We start from the raw sequence: 25,301 nt of genomic DNA, 5'->3' as shown, positions 1-25,301 counted from the left end.
CCCACATAGGACTTTGGTGGTGTGAAGACTTCATGTTGTCCTTCTACCCATGGGCAAATTCCACCATAATTACCCCTCTGCAGCCTCTACAACAGGTGCACTTCCTGCAATATAATTCCTTTACAGCTTTTCCTTGTCTCCTGTTCTTCTAGGGAGACACTAAACATTAGAATGGTGTAGTCCTAGTTTTGACTATTAACCGAGCACAGACACGATGACTGCTCTCACGACCTCCCACACAGAAGACGCGTAAGCAGTGCTCCTTGTCCATCAGCTGTATTCAGGAGGTGACAAATCTCTCAGCATGTCTGTGGATGCATTCATGCATGTATGTGTGTGTGTATATATATATATATATATATATATATATAAAGCATCTGATACCTTGGTAAGAGACCCGAGTGTGATGCACTACATTTTAAGTGATTTATGGGACTTTAGCACATTTATAAAATACATCGTGTTAAGCGTATGCATAAAAATAATATATAGGTTACCACAAAATTTTTATGACCTTAACCAGATCCGTCTTGGAATGCCGTCTTGAATGTTTCAGTCCTGCAGGTGAAAAAACATATTATTTCAACCCAGTTCAGCGTAAGCTGTTTAGCCAAGGCACTAATATTGTGGAGATGGCTGTTACCTTGGTAGCACATTGACAAGAAAGAGAAGGGTTAGTTTCGGCGGCTGTTTTCTTTCTATCATTTTCTCTTGCTAGCATCATGAGTTGAGGTCTACTCTCACTCCAGCTTTGCATTCTCTGTGTATCCAGAGCTTTCACCGATTGCAAAAGGCACAGGTTCGAAATCTATACCTTTATAGTGCGTTGCTGCCCTGTTATTTCTTTATTATATTTCCTCTATGGAGCATTGGTTGCGCAAGTACTCAGACCCATAGCCAGCCCTTGGATAAATCCATCAAGGACATATATGGGGAAGAAGGCTGGTCTCATGTGAATTAGGCATCAGGAGAGCTGAGTTTTAATCACAGATTCTTCTATGGCTGAGGACAAGTCACCTTGGGACAGATGCAGATCGATACCATACTTAAATAGGACTCAGGCAGAATTTAGCATCTAATTTCTAAAGAATGATCCAGACTGACTCTGTTCTGGAAGCCACAAGGTATATCAGATGCAGGAGTCCATGAAGAGCCTCTTCTTTGGACTATGTTTTTTTCCATGCAATGTTCTGAAAAGCATCTGCAATGGGATTTTCTAAGCTGTTTTACCCAGTATATTTCCACGTCTGGAGCATGGCTGCAAGTATGGAAATGTGGGGCATGGGCAGAGTATGCTTAGAAATTGCCTGTCTGGGACATATCACCACTGCAGCGCAGACAGCAGTCAGGGAGCGAACACCCAACACAAAAGCAGTGCGAGTGAGATCTAACTTTTCTCGTATATCCCACTTTCTCATTAATCATCCATAGCCTCTTACAATTCCCTAGATTCCTCTCAACCTTCTCTACTTATCACTCTTCACATCACCATAATCATCATCATAGCTATTCTCAGTCCTGTGCCTCCATTCACTTTACCCTTCCCAGTAGGAAAGGATTTCCACTTCCCATCTGCAAAGCTCTAGCTGAATCCCTGGGTGCAGACAGAAGTGACAATTTATTTTCCTGATCTGGCCACATAAAGTGGTCTACAGCCACAACCAAATGCAAGTGCATGGCTGCAGACAGCTTCAAAAATGGCTAGTCAGGTGACAACCTGATCCTTCATTGCACGAGGGGTCAAATGAAGATGTTTCAAAACAGAGCATCTTCTGTAACTTCTGTCTGCCTGTTTTCAGAATGGGAGGGGGGAAAGAGAGCAGAGGGAGTTTAGTCCTGGGGGTTTTCAGGCCCTGCTCAAATTCACCCACCACGCCTTCCAGTGCCAGCAAGGCATGAACGCTGCATGCCCCTGGACTGCCTACAGGCACTGCCAGCAATGTCAACGGGGCCTTTTCCCAGGAGGAGCACCACCATGCTCAGGGGATGCACATGTTTCCATGTGCACCCCTTATGTATTGCCAATGCAGTTGGGGATCCCCTAGAATAAGCTCCCCCTGCTCCCTTTCCCCTCTCCCATGCTGAAACAGAGACAGGCTGGGAGAGAGGAAGGGTCCTTGCTAGGGGAAACTGGCTTCTGGCCCCCAACCATCACCTAGATTTCCCTCCCTCTGGCACCAACAGGGAACTTCTGTTTGTTCCAGGGGATCATTGTAACTCAAAACACTTCTCAGGTACACGGCGGGGTGCACTTTTTTCTACATTCCTATATTTTTGTATGGCTCCTTTCAAACTTACCCCTTCACTGATCAACTCCTCCCTCAATACTGCATTTACCTGGGGCTTGCATTCCTTGTCGTAATCTGTTTTATACTGGGGGCTTTTCTGGGCATTGACTGTACCTTCCTCCCTGTTGGTAAATGCTGATGCGTTATTGCAAACTGACTGTGTTGTTGCAAACATACTAATTGGCCATAAGTGATTATTTGGGTTAAATCTCACTCTCAGTAGCAGCACTATTATTCTTCAGTAACTCCACTCAGTGGAATTAAATCAATGGCATCACTCCAGAAACAGTTACTCAGATTTACAACGGCATAGTGGAGCAATATCTGATGTCATCATCATTGTTGTCATCATCATTGTCATTATTATCCAAGAAGATTAAGAGACTGGTTATTATAATTCATAATATGAATATCATAGTGTGAGTCTACAATTCTAAGGATGTGATCCCTTCACAACTTTTCTGGGAGCATGACCTGAGGAGGTCATGCTCTTGAGATCTTGGAAGAAATGTGGCTTAACATAGACCACAACATTAGTGAGTTGAGGATTAATTGTTTTGATCTTTCCAGTCATGTGCATAGTGTGGGTAAATCTGCTGAGCAAGACACTTGCTGCGACGCATTGGTAGGTGTGTTATTTAACCCCAGAGCTCTTTCCTGCTTAGAGCAGGGGGTCAGACTTGATCTACAAGGTCCCTTCCAACCCTAGAAATCTATGAAATGATTCAAGGGAAGTGATTATTTCCCTCTAGATGAGGCCACATCTAGAGTCCTGTGTTCAGTTGTGGGTCCCCCATTACAGAAAGGATGTGGACAAATTGGAAACGATCCAGTGTAGGGTAAAGAAAATGGTTCAGGGGCTGGGGCATATGACTTCTTGGGAAGGACAGAGGAAACTGGGCTGATTTAGTCTGGAGAAGGGAAGACTCGGGAGATTTAATAGCAGCCTTCAACTACTTGGAGGGGGGTTGCAAAGAGGATAGAGCTGGACTGGTCTCAGTGAGGTCAGATGGCAGAACAAGGATCAATGGGCTCAGGCTGCAGAAAGGGATGTCGAGGTTGGATATTAGGAAAAATCTCTCTCACTAGGAGGGTGGTAAAACACTGGAACAGGTTACCCAGAGTGATGGTGCAATCTCCATCACTGGAGTTTTTTAAGGCCCAGGGAGACAAAACCTTGGCTAGGATGATATAGTTGGGGCTGGTCCTGCTTTGAGCAGGGGGCTGGACTAGATGTGACTTCCTGAGCTCCTTTCCAATTCTCATTGTCTATGAATCTGTGTTTCTAATGTGTCCAGGAGTCCCCTTTTATTCGGACCAGTCATAACTCCCTGTTCAGTTTTGCCACGCTGGGGTTCATGACTCGGTCTTGAGGGTCATTACTGCATGACGGCAAATGCTTCTATAGCTGTGGACAGAAGTAACTTTAAACATCTTTAAAGGGAGACAGGAGGTGCCACTTAGGAGCACATATCAATAGTTCTTCTGTGACAGGTTGGCTGGCAGTGACTTAGCCCAGGGGTTTTGAAAGGGCAAAAGATGATTGGAGGACTTGGGATTTCCTTTTCTCACCAATTAGGCCCCAGAGATTCACCCTTCATGTCCCCTGATAGTTCTTGTCTTGGCCACTTGGGTCACCTGGAGGGGGATAAAAGGGGCAGCACGGCTGACTCAGGAGAGACTAGCAAGGGACCACAAGGAAGGAGATTCAAAGAGCTGGCAAGAGCTGGGCCAGCGGGGCGGGAGCAGTGCCCCAGGAGAGCCTGAAGGAGCAGGACCCGCAGGCAGCAGTGGGACCCTCCGCAGCGCAACGTGCGGCAGGAGAGGCTCCCACTGGGCTCCAGGATCCCCTGGGAGAGGCTGCAGCCAGCAGGAGAGGCTCCCCCACTCCAGCAAGGATCTGAGCAGCGACCTGAGAGGTTCCCAGCTCTGCTTCCAGCTCCTCCGGTCAGAGGCCAGGCAGCTCGATGTGAGGCCGGGGGTCTGGGAAGGTCAAGACCCCGAGCATCCTAGCACAGCACCAGTACTGGTAGCTGTGTGGTGGAGTTTCTGCCTACCATGTAGGAGAGGGACATTCAAGTCCCAGCTGTGGTGACTTGGGGTGAGGGAGCTAACAGGGAGACATTCTTCTTGCAGTGGAAAGGGGCCATTGTGTTTTCCCCTTTGCCCCCCTCCAGGTACCTAGGCCCTGTATTCCTTGTCACTCGACATTTTGTATTTTGTGCCTTTTATATTTCACCAACCTGTATTGTTTGCTCTGCTGTTTGTGTTTTACATTTTGGTTAACCCTGTCTTTTGTCAACTGGATGAATATGTCTATGATTGAAAGTGTCTAACCTTTGTTGAATCCTGCCCCTTTGGGACATCGTAGTGTCCCCTATATCCCTGGTTTATACTGGTTATGTTCCCAATACTGTTCCCTCATTAAAAGGTATATGGTTAAGTCCCCATTGGTGGTCTGGCTCTGCTCTATAGGGGGAGGAGAGTCCCTACACCTCCCACAGCACATGCTCTGATCCCTTCAATTGGAGAGGGGGTACCTCTTGGTGTACCACCCGGGTTACACTTGTATAAGTGTTACAGCTGTGTGCTCCTATAGAGGCATGAGCAAGCTCAACCACTGTAGCTTCAACCCTGAATGAAACACAGCTAAGGTTACAGCAACGTAGTTATATTAAAGGCATAGACAAATGTAATCATTGTTAAATAATGTATCAGGATCAGTATCAAATAATGCCCAACTAAGCTGTTACACTATCTGCTGGCTTCTCTAGCAAGACAACTGTAGCAAAACTGTAGGGTTTTTTAACCCATTTTATTCAGTATTAGTTACAGTGATCTGGGTCATTTGTATCTCGAGGTTCACAGTATATGGTTACTTCATGACAGCCGATGTGGCTCTTCCTCCTCCTTTCAAACAGTTAAATGTTACATTTATCCTTAGCCCTATATCACTACGGGAGCTTGCAGATGTTACAGTTATTTCTATAGACTGTTACAATCAATCCTTCATTACTGATGTAATTGTGATATCTGTCTAGTGCCTACATGAAGGTGTTCTTCTTGGGCTCTTCTACACATTCATTAATGCACCTTAGATACTGTGCATTTAATTTAGTACTCAGTAAAGGACTAACTAAATGGGCAGTACCTAAAGTTATTGCACAGTAGCACTGGTGCACGGTTATTTAGTGGTGCTTTCTAGGGCTGTGCAAAGCAACACTATTTCATTTCAACTTCCATTTTGCCGCTTTGAAGAGACAGTGTTTTGTTTTGCTGTTTCAACGTTATTTTGACGTGTTCGACCTTGCACCCATACCCTATACTGGAGACTCACAAAATGCTTATAACTTTGTCATTTCTTTCCTGATTCAAATGAAAACAGGAAGGGTAGCCCCTGATGAGGCCACAAAGCCTGTCACATTTTAAGGAGATATGTGCAGGGCTTTCTGGGAAACTGCACCTCAAGCTGTTCAGAGCAAAACTCATGTCACTTGTAGGTACAAAGGCACAGAGAAAGCTCAGTTCAACCAGTGCTGCTTTTTATGCTGTTTTTCCATCCCTCCCCCAGAGCACTGGGATTGGAAGGGACCTCAGGGAAGAATCACAGCCACTGGCCAGCTACACAGTCAATACGAGAGCAATCCTTCCGCTCTTCCCCCTCCCTCTTCTTATTTTCTCTTTAGCTGCAAGCAAGCACAGGCTCGAAACTCAAAAAGTTTTGAAACTTTCAAAACATTTTGAGTGTCCTCATTTCATTTTGAAGCTGTTTCAAAGCCTTTTGTTTCATTTTGATTCCACTGTTTCCAGCTCAAAACGAGTCAAAACAGCTTCAAAATGAAACACCCATCAATATTTTGCACAGCCCTAGTGCTTACTGTGCATTACTCTAATAATACGGCACAGTAGGCTATTAGCACCGTTTGTGCTGTGAGACACTACTGGGCAGTGTTATTAGGTTAATGTGCAGCAAACATCTCATGTAGATGGGCCCCTTCTTGTTGTGGGGTCCTAGTCATGAATTAAGGCCCTTGGTGCTAAGGGGCTGTACCTGTGCAGACCAAAATGTTGACTCCTATGATGGATGACTTAGTGCATCAGTGGAAGACAAGGAGAGATAAGACTAAGTAGTTCACCCTCTGACTTACTCTTTACCATACTTTTATCACCTGCTGTTTCAGGAGGCAGGATATAGGGTTTGGGAGTGGGGAAAGAAAGAGCACACAGAGCTTGGGAGTGAATAAGGAGATTATGTCCTAGGTTTGGGGAAGGCAGTGTAAATCATGAGTGGCTGAGCACAGCTGAGTCACCAGTTCACTGCAAGGTGAATTGTGTCAACTAACACCACGGATCTGTATCTTCCTGGCAGGGAGGAGGAATATTAAGGCACTGAGAACCCAGGTTTCTTTGGCAACGGACACACACTACCAACTAACATCAGCGAGCGTCCTTCACACCGAGGGTGGTAAACAGAGCCCAGCATCCCACTCTAGCAAGCAGTACGGTGTTTTGTGAGGGCATGTTGCTTCTGGCTCAGGGAAGCACTGTCAATCAGGGCAGACCCTGTTATAAGTGGTACCTTGCCAGGACAAAGCAGGGGTAAAGGCCAGGTGGATCTCACTGTGAATATCCTTGCTTTGGAAAGGCTATTCCCTTCACCTCTGATCTGAGAAGCTCAACAGTGACACTGTTAGCATTTAACATATTTTGTGGTCGTGCTCTGAGGTCATGCTCCCAGAAAATTTGCATTTTTGTTATAAAATGCATCCCAAGCTTGTCTTCCAGGGGTTTCAAATGACACAGGACCAAGAAACCATGTGTACTTGGTGGCTCAGAAGTACAGGTCTCCTCCACCATGAAAAAGATCTTTTCTGACATCATTTTGGATCCTGCCTGGGGGAATTTGGATGAGTCCACCTGGCTGTAGAGAGAACTTGGTTATAGGGTTTTGATTTATGAAGCAGATTGTGAAGCAGGCAAAGACACAAGGGAAATACTGGAAAATAGCTGTACCTTCCAACACTGTAATCTCAGGTTACTTTGCATGGTACAAACGATCAAGACAGTTCAAGAAGATTTGATCTCTACAGAATCATTCAAGACAGCAGTAAATAGTGATCCCAGTCTAAACTACCCAGAGAAGTGGTGGGATCTCCATCCCTGGAGGTGTTTAAGACTTGGCTAGACAAAGCCTTGGCTGGGGTGATGCAGTTGGGGCTGGTCCTGCTGTGGGCAGGGGGTTGGACTAGATGTGATCTCCTGAGGTCCCTTCAACCCTCATTTTGTAGGAGTCTATGATTCCATGAAGTAGCACCATCTGGTGACTGAAGTGAAGGCTATCTGGAGTGAGAAGGTGAGAGAGGTACTGCTAGTGATGTCCATAAATGGGACTATATTAAGACTGGCTGTGAAGGCCTGAAGAAAACTAGAAATGGAGCAAACTATCCCGCTCACCCACAACCCTGTTCTGCCCAAAAAGTGGTCTCTTCTATAAGAAAGTTGGGTTGGCTTATCTGTTTATGGCCTGCTGTGCTCTGTACAAGCACCAGCGCATAACATGGACTTAGGGAATAATAAAACCAAAAACCGAGGAAGATGCTAGCCTTCTAACTGCACTGATGCCTTTGCCTAAGTTACACCAACTTCTGTAGCTGCATTGCCTCTTCTCTGAGATACGGGGTGGTGAAGGGTTGATGTTTCTGTTGTTGCTGTCAACACTTGTAGTGGTTTGCCATCATCAGCATCATCTCCTTACTGTCTGAAATCTCTAGGGATATATGATTTCTAACTGGGGACTAACTTAGACCAAGGCATCAGTGGGCATGTCTACATGTGCATTAAAGCACTGTAATTATGGCACATTAAATTTAGTACCCATGGGTATTTTTACACATGCAAACACCATAGTGCTGGGTGCTTTGAAAAGCGCCCAGTGCTGCATTGCTTGCAGTTGAACAAGCGGTGAAAAGCGTGTCAGTGCTGAGAACACGGCAGTGGCACGCTGTTGAACTAAAACACATTTTCTGCACACTGGCCCACATTTCTCCGCTTATATAACTGCACATAGCACAGTGCAGTTCTCATCCACTTGTGTGTGGAGCAGACTTGATTAATTGAGTCTGCTCCAAAGCAGTGGATCTTTGGCACATCGCGGGACAAAGAGGTATGTGTGTAAATGACCTTTAATAACAGCACAGTAATTGGCTCTAATGTGGAGCAGCACTGGCACACATCTTTTAAGTGATACTAATGCGCAGTGGACTAATTCTACTGTGCATTAGAACAGATTTTGCCGTGATGCACTAAAGCACAGTAGGTTTAGTCCACTGCTCATTAAGGCATCTTGTGTAGATGCACCCAGTGAGCTCAGACTGGTCTAACCTTTCTCCGTATGTTACCAGTGCCCATTAGTGTTGTTCCTGAAGGAACGTGGTCTTTCAACACAATTCATTCCCCTTTCACACAGTGGTGCAACCTCCATTGTGTGATCCCAGACCACCATAAGCAATGGGCAATACGCTCATACTTTTCAAGCCTCAGATTTTCTTCAGTTCCTGCCAGAAAGGGATCCTATTTACCAAACTCGTGTTACATTTCCAATTGAAAATTCTCCTAAAATAAAAAGTAAATATTTCTGAAATGGACTCTCCCCTTCTTTTCCCTCTGTAACCCCCCATTCTGATTTTCTAGTATGTGCTTCACGCACAATAAATCCCATATTTTCACACTCTTTGCTACAGCTTTGTCTGGCCTCCGGCGGCAACACTTCTCTTCTACTTGTAGCCCACACAGGGAGTGCCCAGGGTCTAATGCTGCCAAACTTGTGACAGACTTCACACTAATCTCCGGCTAAATTGCCACATCCACTTATAATACGCCTGGTAGTCTGTTGTTATTACTATTCATCCATTCATAGCCTTCCTGTTGATCTGTTTCCAGGAGGAGCAGTAACAATTTGTTCTTTGCTTCTTTTTTTTTTAAATGACGCGGGGGAAAATCAAATCAAATCATTTTCTCCTTCTTCAAAAAAACCCCCATATATGTATGCATGCGTGTGTATATGTGTATATATATACGTATATATACTTTTTCTTTTCTTTTCTTTTTTTTGTGTTTTTTTGAAGGGGCATGTGCCAAATACCGCTGGCTCTTGGCTCTTGGCGGCCTTCTGAAAACATGGCTTTGCCAGGGCCTTCACTCTTCTGTCTAGTTTCCATATATTTTCAGAGGGGGGGATGCCAAACCAGCGCTGCTATTGTCTTTTCAGTTGGCGGGATGTGCCAGCGCTTTCCAGCAACTCAGAGGCTGGTTTACAGAAGGATGTAGCCTGATGCAGCTTCCTGTACTCTTGTATTTTCCTAAACTCAGGTTTGCCAGGACCATTTGCTGGAATTTCCAATAAAGGCATCAAATGCCCGCTGGTTTGTGAGACCTTCAAACCTTTTTATTTTATTTTTTTATGTTCATATGCTTTGCTTCCAAAAGACGCAGTGTTTACTATTCTCCATTGTGCATCATTGGAAAAGCGAAGCAAAGCTGGATTACGGTAAGCGTGAGCGGCAAGGAGTTCAAGGAAATGAATAAGGTTATCGCTTCACAGTGGGGAGGGGGAGGGCAACCTTTTTGGCAGACATCCCACCACATGGCTCCATGCCCTCCTCAAGTACCCTTCTGATCCCCCTCTCCTGCCTGAGCTGCTGCTCTGCTTTCTGCTCTGTGCTCTCCTACCTGATCTGCTGCTTTTCTTTCTAATCCTTGCCCTATCTGCTGCTGTGCTACCTGTCCCCTCCCTGATCTGCTATGTGCCACACACAGAGGCTGCCTATGCCACTTATGACACCCACGGTGCAGATTGGCCACCCATCGCATCTCTACAGGACCTCAGAGCGGAAGGAAAATTGAATCCTTGGGTATATGAAAGCATCGGGAGATGGTGCTGCTAATATGTTATCCTGTGTTTTGCCACTTGGAGGGGGTGATCCTACAATGAGCTGCTAAGTGGCATTATAGGTAGGTGGTCTATAAGGAAATCCAGGACATTGCTTCCCCTCCCTTCCCCCCATGCTCTCACCAGTCAATGGGGGTGGAGTGGGGTGGCATGCTGGGCAGCTCTGTGCCACTCTGATTCATGGCCAGACTGCACCCCGTGCCCCTGCATTTTATGGGATGCCCATTATAATTCTCAATGGCCAGCTAGGGCTGGCCTCTGAAATCCAGGACTGTCCTGGCTAAACTGGGATATAGGGTCACCCTAATTATAGGCCTAGAAGCAAGGATTTCTTTCTGCATCATTAGGGCTATGACATCCGTCTCACACTGCTAGTATGGACCTAGGGGTTTCATGGCTTTTCACGGATCTACTTGAAGGAACCCATGTAGCTTCAGACAAGGGGAACAGCTGTATCCTAGAATAGGATACGTCTTTAAAGAGAGTTGTATGGGACTTAGTAACTCAGTTGGGAAGTCCTAGCTTGGGAGCTGCAGGCGACTCTGGGTGAGGGAAAACCCTGGTACCATGCAACTGCAAGCAAAAGATCACATGGAGGAGATTTATGCAGCAGATGCAAAGGCCTCAGGGCAGGCCAGGAGAAGTGGGATTACTGTTGTGGATAGATGCACCATTTGGGGAATAGGAGTGAAATGCCAACACTACAGGGATCTCCCTCAGGCTCACACTAAATGTTAGACCAAGTCCATTGTCCCACGCTAAGTACTTGTGAAGTATCTGAATCAGCATCCCCCCTCCACCCTGCCCCCACAATCTCAGCTAATTCAAATTCATTGCCATTAAAGCTGCCCTTGTATATGACTGTCCCCAAACCTGGTTTAATGCAAGTCAGATCAGCCCTGGATTAAACCTGAACTCTGTTTTTAGCCTCAAATGAGCATGTCTACACTTTCATTTATGCACTCTTGTTAACGCACTTCAATTCGACAACTCCATTGTGAGGTGCAAGATCAGGGCACGTTAGCTTATTTTAATGTGCATTAGTGAACGTGCACTTTTTTTTGTGTGATGCTTTAATGCACATTCAAATAAGCTAATGCCCATGAAAGTACATGTGTAGACATGCCCAATATAAGAACCAGTGAGTTGGTCAGCTGGCTTATACCTGAATGAGGAAACTGAGGTACAGGGGCTGATGCCTCGGTAAGGGAGAACTGCCCCAGACCCTATGTCTGTGGCTCAGCCTAGACTATCCTTGGGGGTTAAAGTGCATTTATCCCAAGTTTGATCTGACAGTTCTCCAGTCACCAAACTGCATTTTAAAAGCATTTATTGCTATTCCCACTCTGTCACCCCCTGCATTTTCCTTCACTCCCTGCCACTTGTGTGCTCGTTAAAATACAAACGAGCTATGATCATTCCAGTTCACCTTCCCCTCAGCAAACTCACAACAGGAGGAGCCCTCACCTGAACCCACTAACTCTGGTCCAGACTGAAGCAGCGTTCAAGTTTCAGTAGGAGGCACAAGAGATGCAATAGGAGACTTTGCACGGATCGGCTGGGTTGGCAAAAGCCACACACTCAGCCCTTTCAGTCAGCCTGTTGGCTTGCATGTGCATAGGGAAACTGAGGCAGCAGATGTGTCTGATGCTGAGTTCAGAGAAAATCTGCTGCAGCCCACATCCTCATAGCCCAATCTAAGATGCCTTGCAGCAAATCTAGCTCTGCAGGCCAGTGCAAGGAGTACGAGGGAGAGGCCCAGCTTTTCCCAAGCAGACCATCCGGTCTGTGTCTCTGCTGCAGGCAGCCTGCCCATGAAGAGGCAGTAGAAGGAGATCTTCTGGCACCTTTCCTGTCTCCAGGCTTGGGCACAGTACTGTCCTAGAGGAGGCAAAGAAACTCAAGGATATTGGGAGTTAGAATAGGAAGCTGTAAGAAGGTAAAGAGGATAGAGGGGGGCGCTGGTTGTAACTGGATAGGGTGCACAAAGAAGTATTCGATGGAAATAAGTGTATGCATATTCATCAGACATATGAGGGTGGCAGTTCAGTTGCATGAAGCCTCCAGATTTCTCATTCTCTTGTCTTACTAGCTCCTGCAATTTTATTTCAATTCTCAGGATCGCAGGTGATTTTCTTAAAGTCTATGTCATTCCAGAAGCATCTTATGCTTCTTAAGGAAGAAAACTTCAAAAAATGCAGAGAGCAAAAATATTTCGATAGTTCATGGCAGGCAGTTGAGCAAAAGAGGGATGGATTGGCATGGCGTGGGCCTTAAAGGACCCACCTTGTCCAGCATAGCTACTTGGAAGCCAACCAGCCTGTTCATCTGAGTTTATCCTGTGCCATGGAGCTTTGTCATGGACTTGAATGGGAGCAGGATGAGACCCCCATATGAACAGGCATTTGTAGGACTGGGTCATTGGTGACAAAAAATGGGTAGTCCTCCTGCTAAATTTCCATGAAATCCCCATGAAGTTTCTTATGGCTCCAGTCTTTAAGCACCCAGCCAGTGGCAAATCACATGCACGACTCCTCCAGTGCTTCTGGGATTGACTGAGCAAGAGCAGAGCAAGGGGAAGGGAAGCCTTAAAGTTTCCAACCCTTGTTTCCCCCCACCTTAGCCAACCCTTCACCAAGGCTTCCTGTCTGACACCTAATGCTCTGAGATCTCTTAGGCAGGGCTTGCCTTTTTTTATCTCTATTCTGTACAGCACCGAGCGCTGCTACGTAATTCATTGTTTAGCTGACGCTGGAATAGGAGAGAATAGAATCGAACCTGGAGACACCGTTTGGATTCACAAGCTCCACAAATCAAGCACTATTTGCTTCCACCAGCACATTTTGGAAGAACAAATAGGATTTTTCAACCCTTTTCAGGGCACCCAGGAAGGCTTGGACACAAGCAGGACGCTCAGGAGACCTGGCCCCAGGCTCCTATTCCCTTGAAGCCTTCCCACCTGACCTCGGGCACCTCGCTTTGCTCTCCATGCCGCAGCTCCCTCTCGTCCAAAAACAAGGGGGAGAACATAACCCAGCCTGCACAATTGCAAGGGAAGAGAAAAGGCATTCAGGAGCGCGAGGTGCTTGGTGCCACAATGATGAGGGTGTAAAGGAAGGGAGCAATGCCGGCCTTTTTCCAGCTCTCCCCGCTGCTCATCCCAAGCCGACGGCTTGCTGCTGCCCTGTGAGGGCTTTTCTGCAGCCACTGTATGACCAGCAGCAGGGAGAGGCCCCAAATGAACCCTGATGACCGCAGATGATCCACGGCTAGCCCAGCCCCATGCTACAGCGGGGACCAGGCACCGGGAGTGCAAGGTCCCTGCTTCTGCCTCCTGTTTCTCCTTCCAGGATCTCCTGGGACGCTGCGGCCTGACAGCTCGGCTTTGGCAGCAGAGGGCACTGCCCCTCTCCTCTTCTCTCCATGCTCTTTTCCACCCCCTCCTCCAAGGGCTGTAATTACCACGCTCGGTAAGTGGTGCTGTCTGTCTGCGAGCTCCCGAGAGCTTGATTTGTCTTGGCTCTCGGCTCTGACATGCCTGGGTAGGGCAAGGAAAGGAAATGGGTGTGAGCTCTCATCTAACCACAAGCTAGCCCTCCCTCCCCACACACACATACACCCCGACCAGATCTGGGAGAGCGGGAAGGCCTTCACCATCATTTATAAATAATCAGAGCAGAGGTTTTATTTGGGGGGCGGGGAATTCTTTCTTTCTCTTTTTCTGTCTTTTTTTTTTTTTCTTTCTTCTTCTTCGTCTTTTTTCTCCTGCAGATGAAATGAGCCATTTGTTTCTCCCTTGAACACAGGTCATTTCCATTTGTTCACTGCCACGGGGGACTATTAGCGCAGGAGACGGGGAGTGTGCATGCATGTGTGTGTGTGCATGCGTGCCCGGGGAGAGGAACAGCATATACTTGAGGGAGGGCAAGAAATGTGCGGCCACCCGAAATGCCTCAGTGCTTTCCTTTACTCTCTGGAGGATTTCCCTGCAGGGTGGTCCTGCTTTTGTGTAAATGCCCTTCCCTCTCCTTCTTCCCCAAACCCCTTTGTCTAGCAAGTTTCTTAATAGCCAAGGGGCCGATCCTGCTGCCAATGTCTCCTTGCCAAACAGCAAGTCTGGCTCGCTCCTTTTGAGATGAACGGCCAGTGAAGGCCTTTGATACCTTCAAGCTGGATCCCTGCATCTGCTGGGCAGGGAGTGGAGTGCCTTTTCCCAGCTGCCCAGCAGCATTGGTGCAGCAGAAGGCCTCTGGTTTTGCTCTAGACTCAAGCGTGTCTAATTTAAACAATACAGGAATCACCCAGAGACTTCCAGCTTCTGCTACTCCCTGGATCCTATCCTTCTTTCTGTTGTACCGGCCGCACTGCAACCAGCCTGCTTCTCCAAAGGAGGGCTGGGAGCCTCCCCCCTTGCTACCACCCACATCCAAGAATTTCGTGGGCTAGCTGCTTTCTGTGGTCTTGCGGTTTATAAATGAGCACCGGCTCCAGAAGAGCTGGGTCCCGTTCCTGGCTGCGCTGCAAACTGTCCCCAGGGTGCATCTGCCCCAGTCCCCGGTGCTCCCCGTGGTCGGCGGCTTCCCTCTCCGCTCGTGCCGAGTCTGGTGGGAAATGGTGAGAGCTCGGACTCCTGTAGGGTCTAGACCGGGGTGGAGAGGAGGGGGTGCATCTTACAGGAGACGAGGAGCAGGCCGGTGGGGTGGTGGGTGGCTTCTCACCATCATTACCAAGGACACAAACATACCGCAGGTGGCCTTGAATGATGACGCTGGACCTGAGACATGAGGCTGAGAAATCAGGCTTCCTTTGTCTCCTTCCATAGATCCACAGAAATGAGGGCGGGAAGGGACTTCAGGAGGTCACATCTAGTCCAAGCCCCTGCTCAAAGTGGGATCAGCCCCAATTAAATCATCCCAGTTAGGGTTTTGTCTAGCTGGGCCTTAAACACCTCCAAGGATGGAGACTCCACCGCCTCTCTGGGTAACCTGTTCCAGGGCTTCACCACCCTCCTCGTGAGAGAGTTTTTCCTAACATCCAAACTCAACTTCCCTTGCTGCAGCTTGAGCCCATTGCTCCTTGTCCTGTCATCTGCCCCCACTGAGACCAGCCCAGCGCCATCCTCTTTGCAGCCCCCCTGCAGGGAGGTGAAGGCTGCTATTCAATCCCCTTCAGTCTTCTCTTCTCCAGACTAAATCAGCCCAGCTCCCTCAGCCTCTCCTCATAAGTCATGCACCCCAAACCATTTTTGTTGCCCTCCACTGGACTCGCTCCAACTTGTCCACATCCTTTCTGTACTGGGGGGCCCACAACTGGACACAGGACTCCAGATGTGGCCTCCCCAGTGCTGAATAGCGGGGAAGAATCACTGCCCTCAATCTGGTAACATTTCTACTATTTCAGGCCAGGATGCCATTAGCCTTCTTGGCAACACGGGCACACTGCTGGCTCCTGTTCAGCTTCTTGCCCACTGTCACCCTCAGGTACTTTTTTGCAGAGCTGCTGCCCAGCCAGGCAGCCCCCCGCCTGCCCCGGTGCATGGAGTTGCTCCATCCTAAGTGCAGGACTTTGCACTTGTCCTTGTTCAACCTCATGAGATTTCTTTTGGCCCAATCCTCCAATCTGTCTAGGCTACCCTGAATCCTAGCCCTACCCTCCAGTATACCTACTACTCCCCCAGCTTGGTGCCATCTGTAAACTTGCTGAGGGTGCACTTTGTGCCATTTTCCAAGTCATTGATGAAGACATTGAACAAAACTGGCCTCAGGACCATTTGATACCAGTTGCCAGGTAGACACTGAGCCACTGATTACCGTCTCTGAGCCTGATGGTCCACCTTACAGCCTGTACTTCCTTAGCTTGCCTGCAAGCACGTTGGTAACCTGTTGGTTAGTCTGTAACCTCTTTGGGGCTGGTACTGAATTCAGTGAAAAGGTTAACTTGCTTCTTACTGTCCATGTATCGCCTCTAATGCCCACCTGTAGAGGTGTACGTGTGATCTCAGTGGACGTTTCCCAATCTTACCACGCTATAACGCAGTAGAGATGATAAAATGTGTCCAGTGCTGCGGTGAAACACTTCGGAGAAACGCCAACACCTCTGACCTCATAATATCAAAACTCAGTGAAATTTCCTCCTTTAAATCTTGGAGCTATCTGGGACAAATCCTTTCTGACTCCGGTCTCCCGGCAGACAGGAGTTTTGATGGAGTGAATGCATCCAAGGTCCTCAACCATTCCCACCATGGTGTCATCCAATTTCTGCATGGCTCGGAGCCACCACCTCCTCCTAGGCGGAGGCACAAGGTCTGCCTGGGCCCCCATGAAAAGCAAAACTCGGACTAGCTCACCTTCTCTTGTAACCTCTGCAAAGGTACGTCTTTCCTGTCGGCTCCGAACGAGTTTTCAGCCGCTAGGGTTGGCAGCTGACCTGCTGCCCTGTGCTCTAGGATGCAGCCTCCACAGGGAGAGGAGCGTTGGGGCCTAGTGTTTACTCTCCCCTGAGAAATATGGGGGGGAGGGATGGTCTCCTCCCTTGCAAGAGGAAAAGGAGAAGGGGAAGGAAGACGTCAAGAAGCAAAATCATTTCCTCTGGCTTGGAAAGAAACAGGGAAAACAAGCAACCTCAAAGCACAGGTTGTGGCTTGGAGGGAGAGAATGCAAGCAGTCGCTTTCCCATCCTGCTGCTGTCGTTCCAGGGCTTGGGTGAACAGGCCGATGCTGACACTGAATGCTGGCTAGCCAGAAAACAACACCCCCACCATGAAGGCTGCCTTGACTGGACAGCTGTGAGCTTTCTGTCCCTACTAAGCATCCAGGCCAGGAGAGCGGAGGCCTTGCAAGGTGTCAGATTGCCCAAGGGGGGTGGGCCGATGCCATGAGTGTCACCCCTTGCTCTGACACTGGAAGTGTCTCTAGAAGGATTGCTTAGCTCTGCTCTTTGGCTGGCATGCCGCAAATTCGCTCCCAAGCGCAACTCTGATCCCCTCCCCAGGCCCCATGCGCTGCTCTTATTTGCTCCCAGCCCTGTGCTCCTTGCCTGACCTGCTGTTCTGCTTTTTGCTTCCTTCCTTGTGCTCCCTGCCAAACGTCCTGCTCTGCTTTCTGCTCCCTACCCTATCTGTCGCTGGGCTGCCTGCCCCATCCCTGGTCTGCTGCATGCCGCATGTGGAGGCTACCCCATGCCCCTTGTACCCAGGCTGCAAGTTGACCACTTGGGCTCATCTGAGAGAGATGGAGCCAGCAGTTTGGCTGCTAGGAGTGCAACTGCTATTTGGTACCCGCATGGGAAAAAACACTTTTTGGTACCTGTATGGGAAAAAAAAAAAAATTGCTTAGTTCTTTGCAACACGAAAACGAACACGACATAACGGGCCTGATTTGGTGAATTCATGCACAGATTTACCCCTGGCAGGTCCAGCCCCTGTGGCTGTGTACTGATATGAAGGTAAGCATGGTCAGACTCCCAAGAACCATTGGCATAGACCTCCTGGTAGCATTTTGCTGGCATGCATGCAAGATTGGATTGCTTTCCCCAATTTAGTGCTGCTATGAAAGGTTATCACCAAGTATACACCAGCATAACTCCAGTGAAGCCAATAGGCCTGATTTCTAGCTGGTTCTCTCTGCCCCACTTCTTTTTAATTCACTGACGCCGTATCCTCAACGCCTCACTACTTTGCTGCCTCTGGGTGAGGTGGCCGCAGCAGTATTGCCTTATACCACGTGAGGGTCTTCTCTGCTCTCGTCATTGTTTCAGGTTTTTATACCGACATTGGAATTGCTGCCAGGTTTCCAGTGCTGCAATAATCAAGTCATTATTATTAATGCCTGTGGCAACAGAATGGAAATCAATCGCACGATTTCTGTTTATGCCCATAGAAACACAGCCGACATAAACGGGGCTTCTCCGCGACGCCTTATTCCTAGAAATCGTACATATTACATAATGACCAATGAAATGAACCCGCAATTACAAGCTGCCTATGTTATCCAGTAGCATCTCTTTAAAGGTTAATGATACGCAGCAAGCTCAGCTGTCAAAGGGGACGACGCTTCCTCTGAACAGTAAGGGCAGACAAAAACCGTGCGTCGTAGCTGGACTCGGCTGCCGAGCGCACTTGATTATGAGAGCTGGCTTGGCTCACTTGCTGCCGTGCTGTCTTGTGCTTGCTTCCCAGGTTATGTTTCCCTAGCTAAGGTTGCTAGCACTTGGATGGGGCACTTCAAAGAGGGGAGTCAAGGTGCTTAGGACCTCTTGTAAGAAGCTCAGGAGATGGCACTTCTTCCCCCTCGCTGAGGATTGAAAGCAGGCTTGACTATAGGGATCAAGGGGATGGTTAAAGGGATCATCAAATCAAGATCTTTGCTTGAAGTTTTTCCCTGTCTAGAGGAATGGCATGTAATCCCTGCCCGCCACGAGGGCTCATGTGATATGTGGGCAGAATCATGCAGATCTTAGGGCTGCATCATAGCGACTTGTATCTCTATGTTTTAATAGCGATGCAATGGTTACAGCTATCCATGGCCTCACTCTTGGCTCTCCTGGAGCTAATGGAAGAAGTAATGTCACCAGCTGTGTCTTGTCCTGCCCGGTTTTCCCTTGGGATTCATTTGGTGTCAGTCGCTTCTCATGCTCAGCTGCTGTTATAAGCTGTTCCCTGTTTCCATGATGAATGAACTGACCCATGTGTGCAGTTTGGGTGTCATTTCCCTACATAAGATGGTGTATTTCTTGTACCCATGGAGGCATACAAAAAACCCAAAAAAGTAATTAGACCCTTCAAAACCATATGCCCCAGTGATCGCTGTGAAGAAGCAATTGATGCAGCAGCACTACCTATGAGTCCATAAAGTTGAAGGAAGCCCTGAGAATGAAGCCGGTATCAGCCACAAATGCAGTTTTAAAGAAGGAAATTAAGCACCTCATCCTGCATTCAGATTGGGATAACACCTGAATTTATCCCACAACAGAATCCTCTCTTGGGTCCAGGAACAAAGGTCTGATCAGAAAGGAAAGCTTAGGGGAGTTGTAGCTCTTTCTCATCTTTGCATCCATCTGAGTGTGGTTCCCAGCTGTGCTAGAAACTCCCTGCATGATCCTGAGCCAATACATTAATCCTTTCTGTATCTCAGATTTGCATCTGCAAAATGGGAGGGGATTGTTCTTCCAGCTTTTTGCTCTCTATCTTAATTGTTTAAATTATAAACTCTCTGGGACAAGGACGTTCATGACTTGCATCTTTGTATAGCACCTGACACAGTGAAGTCTGATCTCACTTGAGCCTTCTAGGTGCTATTGTCATTCAAACTCATAGTGATGATTGGGGAATGAGGCCCCAGAGCACGGCCACGGCTGTTTTGGGATGCTGGCACATGTCAGTGGCAGCATAGCACTCGGTACAGAATAGCAGGCTTTGGTTGGGTCCCTATGAACAAGGCTGGCAAGAGTGGGCTTGAACTTAAAAACAGTTTACTCTCACCCACACATAGTGGATTCTCCATCCCTACATTTTCAAAGCAAGACAGCGTGCATTTTATGGGAATTTGGGGGCTTCGCTACAAGGCTTAACTGCACGGAAAGCAATGGGGTTGGTTATGCCAGGCTCCTCCTTAATGATCCTTCTGCTTTTAAAACCCATGAATCAGGTTTATCAGGTGGTTAATCTGCTTGGTTGGGTAGAAAGGTATGTCGCATGCATATGGGTGCTGTGGGAGATGAAAAGCCTGAGCATTGGGCAGCCATTGCTTTTCTTCCTTCCTCAATAGCACAGCAGTCGACAGTTCCTCGAACTTATTCTCTGGCCTCTTCCAAAACCCAGTGGAGTCAAAGGGACTCTTTCTTCTGACTTTGCTTATTATTATTTGTATTTCAACAGTACCCAGGGGGAGCAGTATAGACCTAGGCTCCCTTCTTTTATGGACCGTGTGCATGTAACTGCAGGTCAGCTGCCTATTGCATGCCCCGCTCCAGCCCTCATCCACAGAGGGAGACAGCCTGTTCAAGCTTTCAAAGCCTGGCTCCAGTTATATGACTCTTGCTTCTAATGCAGGAGGTTCCTGGGTTAGGCCTCAATCAAGGCCATCATGTCTATCAGGAAACCGGCATCTCCCCAAGGAGCTTGCAGCTTAAGCAGCCAAGTGGCAAAGCCAAAGCAGGGAGTCGGGCCCTGTTTTATTGACCCAGAGGGGACTTGAGCTCTGGCCCCAGGTATTTAGTATCATGAACAAAGTATGTCTCTGATCTGTTGGTTTCCTTGGAGACTCTTCTCGTGTGATATAACACCTGGTCATAGAGCCAAAAAAGTCAGAGGTCTCAGCAGAATGGCCCACCATGCTAGCTTGTGTCTATCTAGCCATGCAACTGGGGTGACATCAGACACAAGGGAGTCGTGTAGCTCGAATGACATCAGGCTGCCTTTGACCAGATGACCTGGGTCATCATGGGTAGTCTTCAAAGTGACTCAAGCCTATGGCACCCTAGAGAATTGCTGTGCCCTCCCACCCCAGCTTATTCTTGGGTCAATCCCTATTGCAAGGTCCCAGAACCGGACCCCTGGCCTTCCCCCTCTCTCTGGACATTGGCCTAGACGGTTAGGCCTCAGTCCAGCATGATGTCAAGCTGCCTATACACAATCTTTTTCACAGAGCTTCATTCTGTAAAGCGGCTGTCCAGGCTGGAAGGCAAACTGGGCTAACCCAGCTCTGACCTGATGATGACGCAGTGTGCAAACACTCCCAGGATGGGCTAACCTCCATTTAACCTTGGAATATACCAGCTAACTTCCTTTGTAAACATCAAAGCTTTAACCTAAGTCCCACGCTGTGCAATGCTCGGCAGTTTCCGCTCTGTTCGAGTTGTTTAGAGAACTGGCTCGAAACCTACCATGTTGGCTTTTCCAAATGTTTAGCAAGGAAAGGAGCTAGTTATATTTGAGCCCCCAGATCCAGTAGATCCCTCATCCATATGGATAACTCGGTTCTTTGCAGCCCTCCAGCATGGTCCCTCCAATCATGGGGTGACTGAGGGTTCATTTGCAGTGATATAACAGACTTTAGTTTGTATATTCATATAAGTTGTACAGAGTAGACAGACACCCGACTCTCTCCTACCAGTAGGGCTAGATGCAACATCTGTCCCTGGGCAAGTTGCACAGAGCAGACAGACAACCAACTTTCTCTGTTCCTAGGGCTGGGAACAGATGTTGCATTGGTCCCTGGACAAGTTGTACCTGCGTTTGTCCTGGAACAGATATGTCCCAGGATTCACATATGCACACATTACCCTTTGCATCAGAGGCTGAACTGCATTGCTACTTTTCTGCCATTGATTTAATAATGCAATCCCAGGCTAATCATGTGGGCATACTTTGCTACGACCCAGGATAAACTGTTAGTACTTCTTATCCCATGAATCTTCCTAAGATTTATCCCCAGACTTCTGAATGACTGCATTTTGTCTCAGCATAAACTGATTTATCCCAGGACAAAGCCAATGTCTGTAGTTTAGGGGATGAGGAAGCCAATACTACTCTGCTGGCATTGAGGAAAATGCTAATCCATCATGAAATGCTTATGAGCTATGAACCTTTGACCCATATATCAGGGCATAGCTACTTCTGACTCTCAGAGGAAGGACTTGATCTGGGAATAGAGTTCCTTACCCTGGTATAGGCCTAGCTGTTGTGTATCTGCTCCACATTTATACTACTGTAATGAAGAACACATTGGTGTAAATATGTTTTTGCATCCTGGACCTTCGCTACAAGAGATTAAAGATCTCTCTTCTGTGGGAATCCCACCTTAGCTTGTCACTCCCCACTTCCCAAATATTGAAGCTTTATTCTCTTTCTTCCAGTAGTGCCGACTGTGTCATGGGCACTTCCTAAGCCCATGTAAAGACACAAACACTTCCCTAAAGATCTCACAAGAGGAGTCCCTTAGTCCCATAGTCTGATATGCATGGCCCAACTCATGTATGGTCTTCATGCGCTGGGCAGCATGCTTATGGCTGTTGAATCAAACCCCATGAAGAAAGGTGTGAAAAGAGTAAAACATAATGGTCATAAAAATAAAAACAGTCCCTTGCTCCTTGAAGGGCCCAACTGATTACAAAAAGACTCTATGAAGACTAAAGGACTATTCGCTAAAGATGTTTGCGTGTTTTACCTTTTTTTCTGAGCTCAGCAATGGCTTTGTCCAAGCCCTGAAACAAACATTGGTGGAAGGGCTAGACCAGTTAGGGCCAATCTTTTGGCAGGTGTGTCATAAATTAGCCCTGTGTCTTCCCTGAGTGTCATAAATTAGCCTCAGGTATCCAGGTTGTAGCTGTATTTGGTCTAGAGGCAAAAAGAATCAGGACTTGTGGCAGAGGTGATATCTTTTATTAGACCAACTAGATTTTTGAAGGAAAAACAATCTTTAATTGCAAGGTTTCGAGCACCTAATTCCATCTTTTTACTCCTCTGTAAAATATGAAACACCATCACCAGAAGGAAATATGGCTACATCCTGCTTACCACCAAGCAACTTCAAGGTAAACAGATTATTCCAACTTCTCTCTGAGCCGAATCTGCATATAAAATGCACTGCTCCGAACAGGAGATTTTACCACACCTTCAACTCTCCTATGAAATGTGAACTTTCATTTCTGCCCAGGAGAACTTGTACAATCTCTTCTCCTATGCCTGAAGAAGGGTGTTTGTGCCCAAAAGTTTGCAATAATTTATTTATTTATTTTGTAAAAATCTCATTGGTCTAAGAAAAGATATCACCTCTATTACGAGTCCTGATAAATTAGCCTTGGAGCCCTTCTTCTGCCTGATCCTCTGCTCTGCTTTCTACTCCTTGACCTTTGCCCCCTGGTTGATCTGCTGTTCAGTTTTCTGCTCCCTGCCCTAGCTGCTGCTGTACTCCCTGTCCCTTCTCAAGCTCACATGTGCCACAAAGAAAGGCAGTTCTTGCCGCTTGTGGTATGCAGGACATGGAGTTGGCTGCCCCATGTCAAGGCTAACATTTAAAAAGACATCATTGCTAATCAGCTAATTCAAGTTAAATCAGGAATGTGCATTCATTCAACTGAAACATAAGGGTTTTTTTTTTTCTTTTTCTTTTCTCTATCCTATCACTATGGCCCTAATATACAGTAAAATCCTTCTGGACAGTTGGTGGAAGATTAAAAAAAAAAAAATCATACTGTATGACATACCGCGAGTACAAAGGGTTTGATTTAAATCTACAGTCCCACAAAGTCCATCCTTTCAAAAAACATTTAAGTCCTTTATTAAGGGATGCATGTAGTTTGTTATCTTTTAAGGAAGGGGGTAGAAATCATGAGATACATTTCACGCAGGTTAAAAAATGAAGGTGAGGAAACATCTCGGTGTAGTTGGACAGCTGGGCAGCAGGTTGTCCAACCTCTCAGCTTTTAGTTTGCTCCCAAAAGGGGAACGGGCAGGATTTAAGAAGGAAAGATGGAAGCTTCTTGATGTATCAGTAAATATTGAGTTATCCAGACAGCAGTGAGGAAGGCAGCAAGTACATAAGGTCATTGTCCTTATTCCTGGAGGTCCATGTGCTCTCATTTCTTCTCATTTGATGACTGGACGGTGCAAGGAGGGCAAGATGAGTGGATAATGGTACCTGTCATACGCTGGCATTTGCAGAGCCCCATGTTCCTGGCGTCTGATGGCGATATGTCTTCATTTGAAAACCCTGAGGTCTCCTTAGCCTCTTTCCCACCCTGGGGTTTAGAGTTTCTGGGGCGTCTGTGTAGATAACTGTAGATAGGACAGTAGCAAAGCTGACTTGCCATCTGCCCTATGGTCTCACTTGCCTGGTGTCTCTCCTTAGCTTCTTTATGGCCTTCCTCTTTAGGCTGTCTCAGACAGTGCTGCCTTAAGCCAAAAAGCTGCTGGAAGTCCTGGCATATGCCCTCTTTCATTGGTTTGTTTTGTTCAACTTGTGCAACTAGGGCTTTAGCAGGCACTACGTCTTCTTGCAGAGGTGAGTTGGAATAGCGGGGTAAAATCCTGAAGGCTCTGTGCAGGGAGTAAAACATGGACTGCTGATCATGGCCCTCATCATCTAAAGCATCCACTTGACTCTTCGGCACACTCTCCCGAATGTCGTAACTCAGCTGATAATTGGTAGCCGGACCCGTCTTGGGACATTTTCGACGGTCTGCAGCATAGATGCTGCCATAGACGGGCATGCCGCCGGGGCCAGTGACATTAGCCGCTTCCAGGCCTTTATCTCCTAGAACCACGTCAAACTCCACTGTCTCCCCATCGCCAAGGCTGCGATGGTACTTTCGGGGATTATTCTTCTTGATGGATGTCTGGTGTACAAACAAGTCATTCTTATCATCATTCCTTGTGATGAAGCCATAGCCCATCCTGACATTAAACCATTTAACTGTTCCCATCACCTTCCTTTCAAGCACCATCTTCTCTTCCATAGGAAGCATTGATCTTGGCTGGTATTTATTCTCAATGGCGGTAGCCTGCTGTTTTGGCTGTAGCATAGGCTTGTGGTTCAAGACCATGACTTCGCTATAGAGGTGCTGCTTCAAGTCAGCAGCAGCACTCGATACCCCTTTGTCCCGGAGAGAAAGGAATGGAGGAGCAAAGAGAGACCTGCTACTTCTAGGATGTTTGTTGGCAGCTCAGTTCTATTGCTAGGAACAGAGCCCAACCACCAGCAAGGGTCATAATAGTGACCAAAGCTCTAGATGATATCCTTGACCAATCAAAATGCAGTTAAGTCATATGCCAGAGCCATATACTGGTTGGCTCACCTGCCCGTGATGTCACAAAAGTAAAACTCCGTTGAATTTCTACAGAATTCTACTGATGAAAGGAGATGAGGACTATACACACACACACACACACACACACACACACACATATACACACACACACATACATACATACATATATATATATATATACATATACACACACACACATATATACATATATATATATATAAAAAAATTATATATATATAAAAAGTTTTTTTATATATAGATATAAAAAATTTATTTTCTAAAATAACACCAACACCTTG

The 25,301-nt window shown here is 47.1% G+C and overlaps 1 pseudogene; it reads right to left on the bottom strand.

Annotated features, from left to right (window-relative positions):
• Positions 1 to 23,811: 23,811 nt before the first annotated feature.
• On the bottom strand, positions 23,812 to 24,777 carry LOC149865163 (Y-box-binding protein 1 pseudogene; annotated as a pseudogene).
• Between the last annotated feature and the right edge of the window lie 524 nt (positions 24,778 to 25,301).

The sequence above is a fragment of the Crocodylus siamensis genome, chromosome 5 (assembly GCF_052110815.1).
Source record: "Crocodylus siamensis isolate JL-2025a chromosome 5, ASM5211081v1, whole genome shotgun sequence".
NCBI lineage: Eukaryota > Metazoa > Chordata > Crocodylia > Crocodylidae > Crocodylus > Crocodylus siamensis.
This window is presented reverse-complemented; position numbering and strand designations above follow the sequence as displayed.